The following is a 17,331-nucleotide window of genomic DNA, read 5'->3' as shown; positions in this document are numbered from 1 at the left end:
ATGTTGAATTCAACATCTTCAATTTTGACAATAATAAAACTAAGGTTTTTTTTTCTTCAACTTTAGGAAACCACGTTCAATCAAAATAATCAACAAAAAAAATCACTTTAATCTACCACTAGCACATCATTCATAATCGGTGATGGGTATTCCAAATATCACCGACAAGAACATGGCTTGCAAGAACACTGTTGAAATGTCTTGAATCTGTTGGCGCTTCGAACAACCTAGTAGGGGGGTCTCGCTGACCCTAGGGTTTAGAGCAGTGCGATATATAAACTCTCTAACCTAGAGGCGTCATTTTTTTTATGTAATTCTGAAATCATTCTCTCAAAATAATATCGTTCTTCCTCTGCCCGTGGACGTAGCTAACATACTGTTAGTGAACCACGTATATCTTTGTGTCAATTTTCCCTACTCTACGTTCCCTTTTTTTGTGTTCTTTAATTGTCGATTTCGCAACAAACTAGTATCAGAGCCTTGTTAGGGTTTTTTCAAAATTCCTCATTTGTTCGAAATTGAAGATGTCTGGCGTGAACGTAAAGATCGACAAATTTACTGGGATGAACAGTTTTGGTTTATGGCAGATCAAAATACAATCCCTGCTAAAACAACAGGGGCTATTGGCGCCGCTGACAGGTCAGTCAAAGAAGGCTACCATGGATGACGAAGAGTGGCAGACTCTTGAGGAGAAGCTCATTCGATGATCATGCCATGTTTGGTTAATGACGTCATCATCGAGGTTGCAGATGAAGAAACTGCCATTGGTCTTTTGTTGAAGTTGGAGAGTTTTTACATGACGAAATCTTTAACCAAGAAGTTATTTCTGAAGAAACGTTTGTATCATCTACGTATGCAGGAAGATACGTCTCTACGAGACCATCTTGATAAATTAAATAAAATTTTATTAGTCTACGTAATGTAGAGGTTATGGTTGATGATGAGGATGCTGCCCTAATTCTATTGACATCTTTGTCGCCGTCTTATGAGACTTTCGTTGACTCGTATATTGGAGGGAAAGAAACTCTGACCTTAGAAGATACAAAGTCCACGTTGCTTATGAGAGAGGACCGTCAGAATGCAGGAAGTTTAGTTACAGAAAATCAGGCATTTGGGTTAGCTGCTACAGGAAGCAAGGGATATAGGAATTCTGGTAAGCAGAAGTCGAACTAGAATAGAAGGTCTTCGAAGTCAAAGGGTTCTAGATTAGATGATATTTGTAACTACTGTAAAGAAAATGGGCATTGGAAAACTGAATGTCCTAAGATAAAAAGGAATCAGGAAAAGAAGGAAAAGAGTGATAAAAGGGAAGCATCCGCCTCTGTTGCACAAGTTGAGATTGATTCTGAAGAAGTCGAGATCGATTCTGAAGAAGATCTAGCTTTAGTTGTGAATGAACAACACATTCTAATGATGTGTGGGTTCTTGATTATGGGGCATCTTATCATATGTGCCCAAATAGAGAGTGGTTCTCAACTATCAGCAAATAGATGGATGGAATGTTAGCATGGCTAACGGTGCTGTGTGCAAAATAGTTGGAATCGGCTCAGTCAAGATACGAACACATAATGGTGCCTTCTACACTTTAAAAGAGGTTAGGCATGTTCCACTAATAAAGAAGAGTTTGATATCCTTTAGTGTACTCGATAGCAAGGGTTACAATTTTGAAGGTAAAGGTGGAGCAATGTATGTCTATAAGGGTTCTGAAGTAGTTCTGAAAGGCATAAAACATGGAACACTGTATTTTCTATTAGGTTCCACAATAACAGGTTATGCTGCTATTGCATCATCGGTCATTCACAAGGATGGTATGACTAAGTTATGGCATATGAGACTTGGTCATATGAGTGAAAAAGTGATGCAAGTTCTGTCAAAAAGAGATCTTCTTTGTGGGCATAAGGAGCAGGATTTTGAATTTTATGAACATTGTGTATTTAGGAAGCTTCATCGCAGCAAGTTTCCAAGAGGTGTTCATCGTACAAAAGGGACACTTGATTATATTCAATCAGACTGTTGGGGACCTTCCAAAGTTGAATCTATTAGAGGCAGTAGGTATTTTTTGTCTATAATTGATGATTACTCAAGAATGACTTGGGTTTTTATGATGAAACATAAAAGTGAAGCCTTCAAGAATTTCAAGCAGTGGAAGATATTGATTGAAAATCAAACTGGGAAGAAGATCAAAAGGCTGCGAACTGATAATGGTCTGGAATTCTGTGGATCTGAATTTAATGAGTTCTGTAAAGCTGAGAGGATTGTTCGCCATCATACTGTTAGGAATACTCCACAGCAAAATGGGGTTGCAGAACGTATGAATCAGACATTGTTGGAGAGAGCAAGATGTATGCTCTCCAATGCAAGGTTGGCTAGAAAGTTTTGAGCAGAAGCAGTAAATACATCTTGTTATCTGATCAATCGTGGATCTCACACAACTATTGATTGTAAAATACCTTACGAGGTGTAGTCTGGTAAGTCTGCAGATTATTCTTTATTAAAAGTTTTTGGTTGTATTGTCTACTATCATGTTAATGAGGGTAAATTAGAACCAAGAGCTAAAAAGGTATATTTGTGGGTTTTGGGGATGGAGTTAAGGGATGTAGAGTCTGGTCACCTTCTGAAAATAGAGTCATACTTAGTAGAACTGTGATATTTGATAAAATTCTATCCTTAACTCAACTGTAAAGCCTTTTGTGACGTCTACTGATGTGGGAGAAAGTAGTAGTGTTGATAAACAGGTGGAGATGCAATTCTCTTCAGATGTGAATGAATTACAACATCAAGGTGGAGAAGATCAACATGTTACTACAGAAACTGATGTGCAACCAGAAACTAATGTGCCTAGAATGTCAGAAGTTGATTTGCCTGAGAATTCTAGATCACAAGTAGATCAACCGAGTATAGCTCTTGATAGAACTAGAAGAGTTAGTGTTGGACCTCCTATGAGGTATGGTTTTGAAGATATGGTTACTTTTGCATTGCAGGTTGCTGAAGAGGTGGATCCTCATGAGCCATCTACCTATAGAGAAGCTGTGTCATGTGGTGAGTCTGCTAAATGGCTTGCTGCTATGGGGGATGAGATGAAATCTTTTGACAAAAATCAGACTTGGGAATTAGTTAAACGACCAAAGGAGAGAAAAATTGTCACTTGTAAATGGGTTTTCAAGAAAAAGGAGGGAATATCACCTTCAGAGGACATTAAATATAAAGCTCGAGTTGTTGCTAGAGGGTTCACGCAAAGGGAAGGAGTTGATTATAATGAGATCTTCTCACCAATAGTCAGACATACTTCTAGCAGGGTGTTACTAGTTATAGTAGCACATCGGAATTTGAAACTTGAACAACTAGATGTGAAGACAGCTTTCTTACATGGAGAGTTGGAGGAAGAGATTTATATGACCCAACCAGATGGGTTCCAGTGTCCAGGTAAAGAAGATTATGTTTGCAAGTTGAAGAAATCTTTGTATGGGTTAAAGCAGTCTCCAAGGCAGTGGTACAAACGATTTGACAGCTATATGATTAGACTTGGCTATAACAGGAGTCCGTATGATTGTTGTGTATATCACAAAAAAGCTGATGATGGTTCGATAATTTATCTACTTTTATATGTAGATGATATGCTCATAGCTGCAAAGTCCAAGTCTGATATTCTGAAATTAAAGAATCTTCTCAGTGTTGAGTTTGATATGAAGGATTTGGGTGCTGCTTAGAAAATTCTGGGTATGGAGATTTATAGGGACAGAGGTAAGAATAAACTCTTCTTGTCACAGAAAGGATATATTCAGAAAATATTGTCCAGGTTTGGTATGTCATCAGCTAAGCCTATAGATACTTCTAGTGCTGTAAATGCTCGTTTGTCATCTAAGTTTTCACCATAGTCTGAAGCTGAGAAAGAGTACATATCTCGAGTTCCCTATGTTAGTGCAGTGGGAAGTTTGATGTATGCTATGGTTTGTACTAGAGCTGATCTTGCCCATGCTGTTAGTGTTGTCAGTAAGTTCATGGGTCAACTTGGGAAGGAGCATTGGCAAATCGTTAAGAGGATTTTTTGTTACCTTAGAGGTACATCTGATGTTGGTCTTGTTTATGGGAATTGCACAAAATGTTTGGTGACCGGTTATTCTGATTCTGACTAAGCTGGAGATGTTGACAATAGGAGGTCTATGACTGGCTATGTGTTCACTCTGGGTGGTTCCGTTGTTAGTTGGAAGGCAACCTTACAGCCTACAGTTACTTTGTCTACTACTGAAGCAGAGTACATGGCCTTGACAGAAGCTGTTAAAGAGGGAATATAGTTGAGGGCGTTAGTTGGTGATCTTGGTTTACATCATGACCAAGCTATTGTATATTGTGATAGTTTGAGTGCAATATGCCTAGCCAAGGATCAAGTTCATCACGAGAGAACTAAGCACATAGATGTAAGATATCACTTCTTAAGAGGTGAGTAGAGAGTTAAAGTGATGAAAATTGGTACTGCTAATAACCCTACTGATATGTTCACCAAATCGGTTCCACAAGGAAAGTCCCAACATTGTTTGGACTTGCTAAATATTTTGAATTGTTAGTGGTCCCCTTTGTGGGACACTTTGAGGCATGAGGGAGAAGTCTGGATACGTCTGGCGATATTGATTTATGTTGCATTTGGTACATCTGTTATCTGGGAGAGAATTCAAGTCAAGGTGGAGATTTGTTGAAATGCCTTAAATCTGTTTGCTGGCGCTTCGAAAACATTCTCTCGAAATAATATTGTTCTCCCTCTGCCCGTGGACGTAGCTAACACACTGTTAATGAACCACATATATCTGTGTGTCGATCTTCCCTACTCTACGTTCCCTTTTTTTGTGTTCTTTAATTGTCGATTTCGCAACAAACACATATTGCCGAAGAAAAAAAATTACTACAGAGATTCCAACCTACCACATGAGATTTACAATGTTGCTATAGTAAGTCGGCCGCTTGTTTTTTAAAATTCTTTAAATTCTTTACCGAAACAAAAATTTAATCAACAATACCAATGGAAAATGCATAAAACTAACAATCCAACATAAAACTTATGCTCGGATACCACTTGATAGCATAATTACTTTATATCTATATTTAATAGATAAATTCTAAGATCATTCATGACATATTGTCAAGAATATATACGTACCAGATTCCATTGACGAATTGATAATGACTCCAAATTGACTCTGAATTGATAAGGGCTCTAAATGGTTATTGTCTTCCTCAACCAAGACTTTGAATGCCCTAAGTGGGATCTTTCTCTAGATGGGATTCAAGAAAAGTTGATTGCTTATTATTTTGGTATATTGGGGATCATAGCTTAACGTTTCTTTATATACTAGATCAATTATGGTTCCCATTAAATCCTAATTAAATAGGAATGGACTTTTACTCATACAGTTCATACTCAATTAGGAATCTACGGCCTTAATTAATTATATCACATAATATGGCCCAATGTAATCAAATAATCTAATGTGATAAATTATTGATCCACATACATAGCCCATATTTTAATTAAACATATTATTATTTAAATATATCTAACACCACCAACTTTTGAACAAAAGGAAAAAACCATGAACCAACTGGAATTTTAACTCCCAAAAAGTTTGGCTGTGAGAACGACTTTAACTGTTCTCTTTCTTGTTTCAATTTTGAAATCACGATAAAAAATGGAGTAAGACCAGACTTGTTTTTGTTAAAAGAAAAATGGTGGAACAAAGAACGACTTTTTGAGTTTCTTAATTATTATTATTATTATTATTATTGATTTTTTTTATTTTTTTTATTTTTTATTTTTTTGTTATTGATTTGCATCATTTGTGCCTTTTTTGTGATTCTTTAGTTGCAGTTAAGTGAACAAAGTATATGTTCCATACGATAATCTGAAATGAATTTATAGAGATAGATGATTGGATAGTATAATTATTTTTACCATTTGTTTGTGGATTTCAAGATTGTAGTTGAAATTTATTTATTGTTGGGAAAGAAACTTAGAGAGAGATTATTTTTAATTGTATTCTATTCTCTTATGAGATTTATAAGGCATGATACAAAATTAGGAGAGATTCTCATTCTAAATTGAGAAGTAAAATTTGATAAAACTGGAAGAAATTTATTTCTGAAAGTAAAATCAATATCTGATTTCTCCAAAGGAAGGAAATGTTTTTATTAAGAATGCATTATAATTTACCTCACAAATGTTTTAGAAGGGTATTTTGTTTAAGATGCATAGCTATAAAGCTTTCTTGTTGGTTGGCTCTTTTTCTAGATTTTTGCCCGTGGTGAAATGCACTTGTTTAGTCGAATATTTTCAGATGCTACTATGATTTTTGGTCTTCATTTGAATTTATTGGATGTCCACAAAAGAAATGACTTAAGAGAACAAAGTGATAAAAAGATATATGTTTGACAATCAATTTATACACTGTCGAACTTAAGTCATATCAGTCACTTCATTTGAGCAGATTCAGAATCAACAAAAGGAAAACTAAATTAGAGTTTGATGTTATTTTTATTATTGATTTTGTTGATTTTGCATAATCTGAATTTTTTAGAGAAATGGTCAAGTAGTGTGATTAGTATTATATGTCTATGAACTTTGGTGGATTTGAACATTGTGTTTCAAATCTATTTATGTCGATTTTGATGATGATGATAATGAGGTTCTCTTAATTTTATTCAAATTTCGATTCAAATTCGAATTCAAATTTCAAACATGTTGGAGATATTTTAGTTAGTAATTTGGTCTACAACCATAAATATAACTTAAGGCTATTCAACTTTCTCTAGTTGATTTTGAATGAATTTTAATATAGATTGACTCTCCTATTAATGATATTTCAAATCTTTTATATATGGTATGGGAATTTGACAATTTTATTTAATTGCTATATATATATATATACATTGTTTTTCATATCATATCTAAAATGAGATGCTATTGTGATCTATTTGAGCATGTATATTAGCATGTTAGCATGAATGAAAATAATTTTCCGTGTGTATTCTATTTGACAAAGTTTATGCATGATTAAATTGTCATGTTTGGCCATTAATTTTCATGAAATTGAAAAGTATTGTTATTACTTTTAAATTGAGTTTGGCCTTATAACATTATTTTGACTATCACCTAGATTCTTTGTAGTATGAAAATATGTAAATTCCATCATTTTTGTGTGGAAGCTTGTAGAATTGACGGTAATTGAGATATTGTCTTAAGTATAAAATATGTGGATATTTTATAAGGAATTTTCATGGATATACATGTTAGAACAACTATCTCCATTAGTGTGAGGCTGTTTGGATTCAAACCCAAAAGCAAAGTCATGAGGTCTTATGTCCAAAGTAGATACAAGATCATGATTTTATGAAGATATTTGGAGAGTTGTTATCCCTAATAAGTGGTATCAGAGTCGTTCCCTAGCTTGGCCATGTCGATATAAATTCTTGGGTGTTGAACAAAGATATAGTGCAACTTCAAAAGTAGTCATGATGTGATCCATGGTTGAACTCTATCAGATAGCGGGATGCTATAGTTAAAAATGAGTTATCCTAGGTAAGAGGTAGATGGATGGATGACTACTTGAGAGAAGACTCAGTTGGTCCTTTGTTCAAGTGGAGGATTGTTAGGATTGCAACCAAAGTCCTATACTAGTTATATAAGGAGATGATGATGGGTACATAAGTGTACATATATATAATTTTAATTGATTGGAAGTAGAAAATGAAAATGAATCTTCATGGATTTAGTAAAATTTCTTAAAGGAAATAAAACCTTAATTGCATTTATATAATGCATCAAATGGATGTAAGTCATTTCTCAATGATAACCTAAAAGAAAATATATGCATGATACAACTGAAAGACTTTATTAAGCAAGCTTCCAGTGAGAACTTTAATGGTATACTAGTAAATATCCATTAATACATGTACTTACCTACAGTTGTTTAAGCAAATTGTGTGATTATATATTAATATTCATTGATACACTATTTACTCAAAATTGTTTGAGCTATACATGTTTATGGGATTATATGTTTGTACGTTGATAATATTCTTATCTTTGGAATAAACATAGATACAATAAAAAATACCAAGTTATTATTATTGTCACATTTTAAAATGAAAGATTTACAAAAAGCTTATGTAATACTTGGTATTAAGATTAAAAAATCTGAGAAGGAATTTTATTTGGGTTAATCACACTACATTGAAAAACTATTAAAGAGGTTTGATAGTAATGATGATACTTTTGTAAGAACATCTTATGATGCTAGTATAAAGGTTAAGAAAAATAAAAGAGATAGTATTTCTCAATCTGAATATGAAAAGATTATAAGAAGTGTTATGATTTTAATGAACTATACTAAACCTATTTTTGCATATATTGTAAGAAGATTGAGACTATATACACATAATCCTAATAAAGATTATTTAGTTATTCTTCGTCATTTATTAAGGTATCTTAAAAGTACAATAGATTATTATTTACATTTTAATAATCTTATGCAATATTAGAAGGGCAGTTTATGCAAATTGGGTAACATAAAATGATGAAGCCAGCTTTACTAGTAGATATATATTCTTAATAGGAGATGTACAATTGTGGGAGGGCATCACTATGAGTGGTTTAGAAACCTACTAGGAGATGTACCATTGTGGGGGGCTTCTGTACCAGTGTATCTTTATTGTGATTTACAAGCTGGCATAAGTATTGCCAATAACAGTGTGTATAATGGAAAAAGAAGGAATATTCACATGTGACATGGAGCTATGATACAACTGTCGAAAGAGGGAATTATCTTCTTGGAGTATGTAAGGTTTGAGAGGAATTTAGCAGATCCTCTTACTACAGGCCTAACTAGTAGAGAAATTCTAGAATTTTCAACAAGTATAGGACTCAAACCCTTATAGTGATCCTGGCCCTTTATTGGTCTATTGTGATAGACTTGATGGTCCATAACCTTTTATTTGGGTGGTCATAATACGAACTTGATGGATAGAACTAAAACTTTTAAATTTTGTAGCCCTTTCTTTGGGTGGCCTTGATATGGACTTGATGAAAAGTTGTAAAATCTTCTTAGCTCAAATTTTTGAGTGGTTTGTCTTTGATAGACTTGATGAAGTTAGTCCTGGTATGGACTAGATGTGATGTCTTCATAACTCATTTCTTTAATGGTCTATCGCAATAGACTCGATGAAGCAATTGAACGAACTCGTGTGAGGAGAACCTTGAGCGAAAATATACAAATAGATATGCATTTACATTAAACTACAACATGCTTTTTACAAGAAAAAAGGGTTTAAGAATTTCACTTTTGAAGAACCTTTCTTCATGAAACTCTCTCGAACAGTCACGTTCCTCGCTGAAGACCTTCTTCAACGAAACCTTAAACAGTAACTCGGATACAACCACAAAGAGTCCTTGGTATTCTTAGGGTGAAAACCCAAGAGTGGTGGGCTCTGACTATTTTTGTTAGAGGAAAAGGTTTAAGGTGGATGAAGGAGATTGAGGATTCTCTCAAGAACACAAGATAACAGAACAATTCTGTAAAAACTCTCAATCGTTTAATCTGTAATAACAAATCGTAGAATAAGAAGAGAAAACCACTTTTCTTTTATTCCTCTTGCCATAAAATTAATAATCATCCACTAAAGTAGTTGGAGAGAAAAGATGGGGAAGTTATGGTTATTATTCAAATAATAATAAAATAATATAAATAAATATGATAACTAACTTATCATATTATATTTATATTAAATTATATGTTATACCAAATATAACATATGACCTAGTTTTAATATTGTATCACATACAATATAACTATAGTTTCTTTTCTCTATTTTTTGGCATTTAATATAAATCATATTTATATTAAATGTAACAACAATGAATCACATTCATAGAAAATATATTTGAATCTCATTCAAATATTTATTTCCTCTCATTAAACTATAATGTATCAAATACATTAGGACAATTATATCATATATCATTGAAACAATTTAATTATATCATATATAATTAAATCCCTCTATTAATTTGAACAATTTAAATTAATCCAAAAACTGATTCTCAACTAAATCCTTTTGAGCTATCAAGGGGACCTTATGTACCTGTAGCTTGAAGCTCCAATGATACACGAATAATTAATTAAACTCTTTAATTACATTATTCACCATCGGTTAACTGTTGGACACTCCACGATGACCACTCACAAATTGCTTGTAAGTACATTTGAGTCAAATTATCGTTTTACCCCTATAGTTACATCTAACTTCTTAAGTACCCCTGATCCCTCTATTGAAAACTAGATCATAATTCTACTATGATTGAACTCCCTCAGGCCAGAAGAGGGTGTGAGCCACATTATTTAAGACCCGGAATCAGTTCTCAAGGGATCAATTTATCTACTAACCCCTGCTTCAAGGAATGAATGAATTCCATCTTGTGTAGCTGTGTTTTCAGCTCCCCAATCAGACGAATCCCCAAAATTGTAGGCTTGTTGAGTCGGCAATCTTGCCACTCTTACCCATACAAATCAAAGGATTGCCCTCATAGACAGGAGTTCATAACTCACTCAAGATTCAAGTCATGTTACCTATGGTCATCCTAGTGAAATGTAAGTTTCTATTATGAACGGTGTTATATAATGAGACTAAACAATTCGTGGTCCGGTCTTATACAAACTCCTTTGTATAGAATATCTCCGTTTGCATATCTAATAAATAAATGATTAGGATCATATCATTTGTAGGACTTTATAACAATTATAACACCTACAAAGTGGACCATACTCGTAGTGTCACCAAGATAAGGTACTCAACCTTATCCATCTACTACAGACCATTTAGGTTATCACTTAAACATGATCCACCTGTATGTCTCCACATACATCTTTAAGTTACAAAGATAACCTTGGGTGTTAGTTTATTGGTTTGTGGTTAATGCAACTAAAATATTACATATTCTATAGATAAAGTGAATAAAATATCATATATTTTATTATCAGATAAAGAGTTTGTTCGTACAATGTTTACAAACTATAGAACCCTATGAGGTTTAGGGCATCAACCCCAACAATAATAAACGTGAATGTGCACTACTACAAAAACAATGTTTCTTGATGTTTTTTAAAGGTCAAGAATCACTTTTCTTGACGTTTTAAAAAACGTCATGGGAACCAGTGTCAAGAATGTAAATTTTCTTGACGTTTTAAAAAATGTCAAGAAAAGTGACACTTGACATTTAAAAAACATCAAGAAACACTGACACTTGACATGTTTGAAATGTCAAGAATATGAGCGTTCTTGACAAGGAAAAAAATGTCAACAATTTTTTTTAACTTGACAATGAAAAAAGGTCAAGATATATCCTGTTTGCTCCTATATTTTGACATTTTTACCTATAACTACTCCTGTATTTTGATCCAACAATCACATTTGGTATATAAATGACATATATTCATTAATCAAATAAACAATACCATTTTCAATCTTATATATCAACTAAATTTCCACCAATTCCTTTAATAATTTTCTTGAATTATATTTCTGTTTGTCCTGCATTCAATCAACAGTAAAAAAAAAAATGGAAAAGATGAATCCACTCCAATTATCATTCCTTTCTACAGTCCTCAACTGACACCATTGAATAATCATTAAACACCTTAAACCTTTGCTTCATCATTCCATCAACAACCGTACAAGCATAGCATTTACAAGAGACAAAAACTCTAAATCATAAAAGAAATAGGTGCTTAGATTATATCATGCCTTTAGGTTTCAAATAAGAAAGTTCTTGGGAAGATCGACACATTGTCATTGCAAACAAAAAGGCTCCAATTGCAGAATGTTATAACATACAAAGAGTATGAAAACTGGTTCCATTATAGAAATTCAAACTTGACTACAATATTACCTACAACCTACACATTCATGTTGTTATTACTCTATCATGATAGGCTTGTTCTTGTTTGCCTTGAATCTCTGCTCTTTGAGCTTCTGCTCCTCAGTTTTCTGAAGTGAACATCACAAATAACATGATCAAACAACAAAATGCTTGTTTCTAACATGACAATGCGATTATTACAAATCGAGGAAATGCATTCCAAAATAAAGAATATATTTTGTTAATATTATTTTTTGGATTAAGCAATATGGAAAGTAAACTCATACTCTTACGTAATTCAAACAGTTGAGACAAGCATTCAACACAAGAAAAATATACTTCCCCTTTAAACTGTTGATTTGAAAGGGGAAGTGGATTTTCTTGTTTGATGAAACTCGATCCATTTGATACGGTATGATAATCAGTAGCCCATAAACTCATTCCACCATCATCACATTAGTTAATTGAACAAACGACAATTAAACAATTAATCAATCATGTAATTAAATTATTCAAGCAAATTGATTGTTTAAGGTATTTCATTATTGATCATTGGGGTTGGTTGAAAGGTAAGAAATTAAAGGAAAATATAAAACCTAGAGGAAAGAAATTTCTTTGAATAATTTGAAAAAAAGTTTCTTTGTAAAAACAAAATCTTTGTAAACTATTGAAAATTACTTAATCAAGTGTGTCAAATCATGAATCATCAGCATTAAAGCATCAGACAGGGATAACTAATATTTCATGTTTTCATCATCCACATTGTTTGAACTAGAATCATAAACCAAAACTTTGTTGAAAAACTTGCACTATCCCTCCAAATCATCCATTCATTCACATAGCCAATGAAAAATACAAAAATCCCAAGAAAACGTTTGATGAAAAACTGATAAAATGAGTTCCAATGTATATTAATAAAAGGAAAAGCAAAAGTGATATTCTAGAAGTTGAATATCAAAAACTAATTAAAAAGCAATTCAAAGATAAAATATTATGGAATTGATAAATACTTTGGAACTATCAAGGCTAAAATAAATATTAGTAGTCACTGAGACTAAAATCTCAAGGCTTCTGCAATTGTAAAATGCACAAACAATTCAAAGATAAACTGGACACATTTCACAGAAAAGGAAAGAACATATAGAAAATAGAGCTTCAAAACCATCTCAAACAAGAAAACTAAAATCAAAATTAAGGTTTCAGGGGCGTAATAGTATACCTCAAGAGACAGTACATTCCTCACTAGTAGCACTCGCTTGATTCGCCTGACATTCAATACCTAAACACAAACCCAAACCAATCATAGTTAAGATACATCAAATTATCATCCAAAACCACATCTAGAATTAAAGAAAATTTCAAAACTCCTTCAACTTACAAAGATCCATTATGTGATTTCTACAAATTGCACAGTTATCGACAATAATATCTACTCAATTAAATTAAGATGACGTTACAACAACGATAAGAAGAATCAGTAAGAAACATCTAAAAGCAAAAAGAATTAAAAAGAAATCAGAAAAGTTGAAATTAGGGTTTTGAAATACTCTAAGCCCAGAGAGTGTCAACATTCCACTTTTTGATCTCGAATCACTTAGGTTTTTTAGAAGACGAGGGGCCAGCAATGCTTGAAGCTTTGTCGACTTGAGAGCATTGTGACGATTGGAATTTTGTGAGGAATTGCAGAAATTTCACAAGAGGGAGAAGAGCAGTCGACTGAACACCCGTAGCATTTGCAAGGCGCACTTATTTTTCTGTCAAACCCATAACATTGCAATGCTATTGAGAGTGTTGAATGTTGTTTGTGTGAAGCGTGCTCGTTTTTCACTTTTTCATCAAAATTTGTAGCATTGCAATGTTACTTTTCAGCGTTGTAATGTTGTCCTGCATATTTTAGTATTCTTGATGTTTTAAAAATGTCAAGAAACCATTGAACTTGACATTTTTAAAACGTCAAATACTATATTTTTCGAAAAAATACACAACCTTCCGCTTTTTAAAAATAATTCTTGATTTTTTTTTAAATCGCCTATTTCTTGACATTTTTTCATAAAAACATCAATAAATGTTGTTTTTCTTGTAGTGGTGAAAGTGTGGTCACCTTCTATGAAAAAGTTTAAGGGACCTTTTCTAGAGTTTTTTGACCTGAGGTTCTATGTGCATGGCTTTAAATAACAAGCCTTTATCGCGGAATCAATGGAAAATTAAAGAGTATAACGTGTTGTGGGTGTTTCAACCATAGTTATTGAAAGTTCAAGAGGGAACTCACTCTCTTTAAAAAAATTGTTGTCCTATTTCACTATCCATCAACTGAAGTAGTTAAGATATTGATGTTTAAGATTATTCTCCTATATTTGCTCAAAAAAGTTATTTATTATTTATTAATTGTCAGTGTCATTCACGAGGGATGTTGGGAATGACAAGTCAATTAGTCATTTGTTGGAATGACTTGTCATAAAATTAGCCAAAGAATTCTAAATGTATAATCATATTTAATTTAAATATGATTATACATTTAGAATTCTTTAACAGTTTTTTGTATTTAATTTAGATATGAAACATTTTCTTATTTAATTTAGATATGAAACGTTTTGGTATTCAATTTAGATCTCAAACGTTTTCTATATTTAATTTAGAAAAAACATTTTTGTTGGGTTCTTATAAAAAGAAAAGATGGTTGTTTTAGTCCTTGAGGTGAAATTTAAGGTTTGACTTATTTCTCTTTATTTTAATGATTTAAATCTGAGCAAAATTTTCACTCCATTCCAACCCTTCTTCAATGAGTGCACGTCTGAAAATGGTGTTGTGTTAACCTTGAGGAGCAATTGGCTTTTGACTATTTAGCATCGAGACCACACCAATTTTACTTTCAAGATAGTGGTCTCTAGGATATAACAAGTGAGATCCAGAATTGATTATTTTTCAACACTCCATTTATAACAATAACACTAAGATTCGTAACAGTTAAAAGATGGGAAAATCATCCCTCTATTAGGATGCTGGTTACGATTTCACTTCATATTCTAATAAAACTCTACATGCACCTATTGTTTACTTTATAGATTGTTGCAATTATATTTTTAAAGTTATGAAGGTGTTGCACTTGCAATGAGACTCAACTGCAAGGTAGTTATAACACCTAGGATTTTTTTTTCTTTTTTTTTTTTTTTTGAATTTTTAAAGTTTTGAACTTATAACACCTAGGATTCTAATAAAACTCTACATGCACCTATAGTTTACTTTTTTTTTTTTTTTTTTAATTTATCAAGAGGGTAATTGATAAAATAAAATTTCTCAATTAAATTTGAACACTTTTGAAGTTATAATAGATAGAATAATGTAATGCAACAATCTTGCGACTTTCAAAAGCATAAATGATCTTTTAAAATTCACAATTATACTCAATCACTATCAAAGTTATGATTCAATAATACTAGGGTTTAATGGCAACAATATAATCTTTTAACTTTAATGAAATAATTGTTAGAAAATAAATTATAATGATATATCTTAATAAATTTGTGATGGCTTTGGAAGTTTTATTTTTCCATTTTTAATATGGAAAAGGTAGGTTACAAATATCCTTCCCATTTTGAAAATTTTCATTTTTAAAATTTAATTTTGAAATTTATTTTCAAAAATACTTTTCGAGAGTTTTTACTTTCATTAAAATAAGATAAACTTGACCCAATGAATAATATATAAAAGTAGAAATCATGTATATGACATTATTTACAACATCATTGACATAAATTATAATATTTAAATCACATCATCTGAAATCCATTTTCGAAAATAGAATTGAAATTTTAAAGATTGAAGCAAGTTTTTATAATTTAATAAAATAATAGTGAGTGATGGAGAGAGTTATGAGAGCATGTGAGCTTGCCTTATATTAACGTCATGCATGACTGAAGTGAAGTGTTAAGTAATGAATAAAAGCAAAATATAATAAAAGAGGGACACTATTATTTAGACTGACAAAATAACACATATACGTGATGTGATGGAATAGCAAGTGAGTGATTTTTCTTTCTTTAAAAAGTCATATCTTGATTATCATCATCAATTCTGCAGTAATTTAAATATCTTTTTCAACCATATTTTTTGGGAGGGAAAAAAGTTAGCTTGTTTGATAATGTTTTTTTCACTGTTTCTTGTTTTTTTTTTTTTTTTTTTTTTTTTTTTTTTTTCATAATTAAAATTAATTTTAATCTCTAAACTTTTCATATAAATAAAAAATTTAATCTCTAAACTTTAATTTTTAATGGTTTAGTTTCTATAGTTTTAATTTTGTAATAATTTAATTTGTGAACTCAAACAATTTAATCCTTGAATTTTAAAATTTGTAACAATTTAGTTTTTATTGTAGAAATTAATGTTAAGGTGTAATGAGATTTCATGCTTATATAAACGATTAAACTAATTAGAAACTTAATATTTTTACAAAACACAAAGTTTACATCATAAAGTGTTGAAAATTGACATATATTTGATGAATCTTTTTACGTTAGAGACTAAATGATTACAATTTTAAAAAGTATATGGACTAAATTGTTACATAATAAAGTTTAAGAACTAAATCATTATAAAATTGAAATAAAAGGATTAAATTGTTTTCAAACAAATTTCATGGACTAAATTGTTACTAAGGGGGTATTTGGCCCCTCAAGTTGGTTGGGTTGTGTGATTAAAAAAAAACCCACCTACCGTTTTGGTTAAATTATTAAAGAGATTTATTATCTCGTTATCCTTGTTAACTTATATTTTTCACCTTGTTATTCGTATCAACTCTCCCGATTACTCTTCGACTATAATAATTACCAACTCAACTCAACTCAACTCTGCACGCCAAATGTCCCCTAAAAATTTTTTTTAAGAAAAAAATTTATGTTATATAATAATATAATATTTTTATTTATGCTTTTAAAAAAAACTAGAAACAAAAACAAGAAATTTTTATTTTTTTTCATTAAAATTTTTACTCAATTTTTAAAAGCATTTCTGAAAAATGAAAAATTGAGGGCCAAACATTTTCTATTTCTAAGAAAATGGAAACTAAAAATAGGAATAACATTATCAAACATGCCTCATAGTTTTTATTTTGTTGAAATACTCTTACAATTGTTGATATGGACATAGTTAAACTAGCTACTTATGACACATAAGTAACAACATGATCTTAATTTAAGAACCTTAGGTTTCAATATTCACCTCTTCTTTTTTTTTTTTTTTTTTTTTTTTATACTTTTTAAGTTTTAAACATACGTAATGTTGAAAGGAATACATGGCAATGTTAGTAGATATACCAATTTCAAGAGTCCTATGTATTATTTAATTAACATAAATACTAATCTTACTATATAAGTAATTACTCCTCTACAATCTAGAAAGAAAAACATATGCTCATTTGATATATGTGTTATACGTTA

General features: G+C 31.5%; 1 long non-coding RNA gene and 1 other non-coding gene across 2 annotated transcripts; both read right to left on the bottom strand.

Annotated features, from left to right (window-relative positions):
- Nucleotides 1-11,809: 11,809 nt before the first annotated feature.
- Nucleotides 11,810-13,757, bottom strand: LOC120068556. Its single transcript, XR_005479226.1, has 3 exons — nucleotides 13,447-13,757; nucleotides 13,119-13,178; nucleotides 11,810-12,027 (listed from the first exon to the last, which is right to left on the bottom strand). It is a non-coding gene; the product is annotated as an uncharacterized LOC120068556 (long non-coding RNA).
- On the bottom strand, nucleotides 12,584-12,664 carry LOC120068682. Its single transcript, XR_005479313.1, has one exon. It is a non-coding gene; the product is annotated as a small nucleolar RNA R38 (small nucleolar RNA).
- Nucleotides 13,758-17,331: the final 3,574 nt, after the last annotated feature.

This window comes from Benincasa hispida, chromosome 12 (assembly GCF_009727055.1).
Source record: "Benincasa hispida cultivar B227 chromosome 12, ASM972705v1, whole genome shotgun sequence".
NCBI lineage: Eukaryota > Viridiplantae > Streptophyta > Magnoliopsida > Cucurbitales > Cucurbitaceae > Benincasa > Benincasa hispida.
This window is presented reverse-complemented; position numbering and strand designations above follow the sequence as displayed.